The following is a 6,000-nucleotide window of genomic DNA, read 5'->3' as shown; positions in this document are numbered from 1 at the left end:
GCCCCAGATCCACTGTGTTTGAACCTGTCCGACAATTTCATATTCACATTTCAGGAGAGAGCCATGGAGAACTATTGTTACTTTACTTAGCTTCAGTTGGAAAAAAATACTTCCAAAGGTAATTTCAGTTGTGTGCAGAACTACTTGGTGGTCAACAAAAAAACAAATTGCAGGATATGGAAAACACAAGTTCAGCAGAGAGTTTTGTTGGAAAATCTTCATTAGGTTCTTCATAACTTCAGTTCAAAAGAGTCATTAAACCAGCTGCTGGAGACAATGTGGATTCTCTGATGCCAATCATTATCACTTACTCTAGTCTTGCCCATTATTAATTCCTTTCTGGCAGGAGATTCATAAAGTTTTGCAAAAAGTGTTCCAGGTGGATGTTGTGTTTAAGCTTGAGACCCTATATTTGGGTGTCCTTCCTTAAGACAATGTTACCTTTCACAAGGGATATTTATTATGGATCCTATGTGCTGCTTGAAAGAGAGCTATTGCTGTGCAGAATGTGCCTAAAACCAGTGCAGTCAATGATTGGATTAACATTATATAGGCTACAACATGTTTTTTGAAAAGATAGGAAAATTGGATAGTGTACATTACTATGTTTTTTAATTGTTTAAGTTGATTTTTTGTCTTTATTTATTTATTGATGATTTTCTAATCCATTTTTTGTAAAGTCATCACAGTATCGTAGGGCACAACCCAACATCTGGTTCTATTTATTATGTTGGTAATAATAATATTTATAATAATCGATTCATCCGATTAAATCGATGTTCATTGGAATGACCCGATATTGATTTGTTATGAATGACAGTAGTATTGAAAAGCCCCGACATTACTAACTCTTTTATCTGTAACTATTAGCTTACTTTTTTACATTTGGGTGTAATTTATTATCAAGCTGCAGCGTCTCCTCCTGCTGTCTGTGCGAACTGGCTGCTACCCCACTTTTATGCACACACACTGACACACACAAACATGGCGCAACGATGCCAAGACAAAAGGTGAAGATAACCTGAGCTGACAACTACGCTTTTTACTGAGTATAATAAAACCTACTCAAAGAAAAAGCCAATACTTTATCAATACACCTGATCAGCAACGTGTAGCTAAACGTGTAGAAAAGTTTCAATCTGCTCGGTTGCAGCCTGTCATCCACCGCCGCCAATATTGTGTTATAAACAAGCACAGAGAGCTTTCCATCTAATAGCAAATTGTTACTAACAAGCTGAAACAACAACCGTTTATGTTCAACAGTTTAGCTCAGTTTGTCTCCTATCTTAAAACTTACCAGACCTGCAGGCAGTGACTCTCCTCAGCAGCAGAGGGGAGAGCAGAGAGGACAGGAGGACTGATACTGACTGACATCTGTGTTCTTTATTCTTTCTAAACTTCACTCAGTATTGTGATGTTAGGAATATGATTTATTTTATTGACATTTTAGATTTGTATCCAGTGAGATATTGAGTTTATATTGTGACTTTGCTGTTTTAATATTACTGTTGCTGCTCTAGAAACATCATTTAATTGTAAAGTATTCAGTTTTATTCCTGTTGTGAATTTATTCTTTTTAAAAAATAATTTCTTGTAAATGTAACGCTGTTAGTTCTCTGAGAATCTCTTTCACATACTAGCAAAAATTGGTATTGTAACTGAAAAATCTCCAGTCATATCGAAATCGAATCGAATCGGGACCCCTTGAATCTAAATCGAATTGATTGAGAAAATCAATGGCGATACCCAGCCCTAGTTTTAATAGTGGTTTAATATAATAACATCATAATAGTAATAATAATATCAGCTTCCTTCCCTCAATCCCAACAAAACTACCAGGTAACATTTTAATAAAAGGGAAAATAAAAAGAATTACAAAAAAAAAACAGAAGAGGACAGACACTGGTTGTAAGGGTGGACAAACCTCCTCCCAAGGGTCTGGGCGTTGTCCACGACTGTCACCAGCTTCCACTTCACCATCATTTTCACTTTTCACCTCTCTTACAACTGACACTGGTTTGTCTTTGCTGCAGCACTGCCTACTGTCTTTAGTGGATTGCTCTCCCTGATGCCCGGCTCTGGTGCCAGCATGTTACCTATGCAACCGCCCCACCCTTGCCTGTTCGCCCATCAGTTTCAGCCTGTGCTCTCTTGTTTATTTTATATTGTTTTATTTTGTTCTGGTGTATTTAGTTGGTCTTTATTTCTATTGTGTGTATCTTTCTAACTTTATGTGATCTCCTTTCTTAAGTGTCTATATGTCTCTACACCTGTTTTCACTTACTCTGCATTACACAATAAAAAAGAAAAAAACCCCAAAGTGGTTTAATATCACAACAGTGACAGCTGATGCTGAAGCATAGGGCAAACTGTATCATTACCTAGCAGTCCATGAAGGCAGGTCACAGGGACACATGATGCTGCTCTGCAGGGAGCTCAATTTGCATGTGGCTGCCATAAGGGAAGTTGAAGAGGAAGGGGCAGGGGCTCGACTCAAATGCCGCTGTCGAGCATACAGCACACTTTTAAATTAAGAATTGATGTCATGAGCCAAACTTAAAAACTAAAATATAAAATAATTTTAAAAAGTAATAAAAAAAAACACATCTTGCAAAAAGGGCACTTATGTAGACTGAGGGAAAAAGGTAAAAAGGGGCAGGTGCGAGCACCACCTGAGGTCTATCTGCGCACATACATGGTTTTATAGAAGGCTGGGAAAGATATGGCTTAAAGCCCTATGAGGATGATCATGTTGTTTCCTCGGACATTGTTATAATTCAATAAAAACAAAATCTAAAAAACAACTGGCAAGGGGTTACAACCTGTCTCTCTCTCTCTCTCTCTCTCTCTCTCTCTCTCTCTCTCTCTCTCTCGGTTCACATTAACATGGGATTGGCATTTGCTCCTCAAAATGTCATTAGGATAGAACTTAATAGGGGGAAGAATGTTAGGATATGATAGAGAAAAGATTATATTTATGTCAAAAAGAACAAATTCCCATGTAAATCATGGAAGATGGGCTGGTTGTTGGAATACAGCTGAGTTCAGTGGAGGTATGGACTGAGTTCCAGCATTGAGCTTTAGTGCCATCTAGTGTCCAGACAGATGTAGGACACCTTCTCTCACACTTCCTTGTATACCCAAGGCCTGCTCGCACCTCTTTAATCTTTTCATAATAGCCAGCACTGTGGAACATCATTAATTCATCAAAGTGATTTTCATTGCAATTGCCTTTTCAAAATAAAATTGAGTTTCCATTAATTTGGGATTTTGTTTTGCTCTTATTCAAATGAGGTGCTAAATTCTTCTGTCTAATCCGTCTTAGCTAATATTAGCACACAAGTCCAAGCTCTAAGAGTGTATGCACGAAGAGACACAGCTTAGATCCCTACTTAAACTACATTTAGGAGGATAAAAGCCCTGTTCTGGGTAATAACCCAGAAATATTACTGAGAGTGGACAAATCAGCCTCTGACTAAGAATACACACACACACACACACACACACACACACACACACACACACACATGCAAAACATTTAACACACTTGCTTTTGCTTTCTCAGCAAGACTTTGTCAAATGAGGTACAAAGCTGCTGAGGAAATGGTGTGCTGTGTTTCAGGTCTTATCATGGCTCATACATTATATGTCGATGGAAGTCATAACCTTTCCTTCTCACATCTCCATATAGTGTGATATCAGCGCTGAGCAGCAACTTCTATTTCTGTTCTGCATCACTGAGGCACTTTGGTGCAGCACTCTGTAAAACCTCTGCATTTACACTTTATTGACTGACTATGAAGATTAATTTCACGCCCCCGAATGCTTCTCTCCTCCTTTTCTCAGCGGACAGCTCCAGGTTTATTCTGGATATGGAGGGTTTTCTCACTTACTGGAGAAACAAGTGTTTTCCTCAATACAAATATTAAACCATATAGGCTAATACTGTTTTACTCACTATAAGACTGGACAAGAGCACAAATTAAAAAATGCATAAAAACAGACTAGTTTAAAGGTGTGAGTATGTTTCAAACAAAGTGCTTGTCGAATCATTAGACGGCACCCAAACCCCTTTCCCCTAAAGGCCCTGACACACCAAGCCAACTTGCATTGTCTATGTCGCGCTGTCGGTGAGCGTCTGTCGCCCTAGTTTTTGCAGTGTGTCCCGTACCGTTGGCACTTCGGTGTCGGCGGCTTTTTGACCAGTTGAGCATGTTGAATTGGCGGCGGAGCTTGTCGGTGAGAGAGATCACTCTGATTGGCTGTTCAGGTTTTATTTCCTCGCTGGTGTAGCGAGTGAATCTGCCTGTAGTGGATCCGGTGCTTCCTCCTCAGGCTCCACTTCACTCAGCTGCCCTACAGACCCGATGCTTCTTCCCACTTTAACCTGAATAGCTGCAGCATGATCGGAGGGAAGCACAGCCAGTTAGCCTCCACTTGCCTCCCAGCTAGCCCCGTCTCTCCGTTTGGATCCAACCGGAGCACCGAGCCCTGGTTTGTTATTCAGGTTAAAGTGGGAAGAAGCAGCGGGTTTATCGGGCAGCTGAGTGAAGTGGAGCCTGCGGAGAAAACACCGGGACCGTCTGAATGTAATAGTCCGTGGAAGTAGTGTGGTGCTCGGCTGCACAGATAGGAAACCCCTCGGCTGACAGGATGTGCCACTCTCACTCCGCTACTATCTCATCCATTCCTCGGACTTGTAGTTTCCCTTTTTGCGTTATTTCCTCTCATGCAGGCACAGAACGTACGTGCTACTTGGCCGTTGGATGTAGTCTGTGTAGTGTGTTCAAATGCAACTGACACAGGGCGACGTGAGGCGACATAGACGATGCAACAGTTGGCTTTCGTCGCCGCTAGTTCTTTGATGTCGGTTTGGTGTGTCCGCACTTTAACAACTTTTCGATGTCAGAATGTGGTGCCCCTGAGGGGTGGCCATGGGGGGCCACGCTGATACAATCACTGTCCCCAACCCCCAACCCCTGTTTAAAAATAATTGAGAATAATTGACCCTTCACTAAGTTCCACCCCTCAAATAAAGACTTGCCAACCAAAGCAAAGGATCAGCTATGGAATCTGACTCTAATGTAATCCTTTCAGATTTTCTTTATTTTCAGGCTGGCTCTGGATTTCAAACGAAATGTTTTGCCTGGGACTCTTGTATTAATGATACTCACCTCGATACCTGGAGCAATTGGAAGGAGATTTAAATTCCCTCCCTGTTCCAAAATTGAACTCAAACCCTGAAAAGTTTAAGGTTAGGGAAGAAACATTTTAAATCTTGGCTCTTAACAGTGGTAAAACTGAGGTTCTCCTTGTAGGTACTAAATCTACTGTACTTTGGCTAGACCACATAGTGTCTCTCTTGACAACTGGAAAGTCTGTCCTTCCCCTTAGGTTAAGAGTCTGGGTGTCATCCTGGACAGTATATAGTCCTTTGAGGCCGACATGAATAATGTTGCTGAGTCTGCATTTTTCCATCAACTAATCTAATCATATTTGCCCATCACTTACTACACCTCACAGCGCCGCTATCCTCATTCACTCTTTGGTTACATCCCATATTGATTATTGCAATTCTGTCCTCTTCGGCCTTCCTCTTAAGTGTCTTCATGAACTCCAATTGTTCCAGAATTCAGCCACCCAATGATTACTAGAACCCCTCCATAGATCATATCACTCCAGCAAATTCACTGGTTAGTGGCTACCTGTTAAATATCACATTGATTTCAAGATTCTCCCTCTAACCTTCAAATCATAATCATAATCAAGCCCATCTTTCTGCACTCCTCCGTATGTACACACCCTCCTGTACTCTTATCCGCCTCTGCAATTCAACTCACGTCACCATCTGCCCACTTGACTACCATGAGTTGTAGCGCCTTCAGCCGTTCTACCCCCTGCTTTTGGAACTCTCTCCCCCACAACATTTGCAATATTGACTCCCTTTCCACGTTCAAATCCTGTCTGAAAATACATCTTTTCAAGCTGGCATATTTGATC

This window comes from Epinephelus lanceolatus, chromosome 7 (genome assembly GCF_041903045.1).
Source record: "Epinephelus lanceolatus isolate andai-2023 chromosome 7, ASM4190304v1, whole genome shotgun sequence".
NCBI classification, from domain to species: Eukaryota; Metazoa; Chordata; class Actinopteri; order Perciformes; family Serranidae; genus Epinephelus; species Epinephelus lanceolatus.
Note: the sequence above shows the minus strand (reverse complement) of the source record.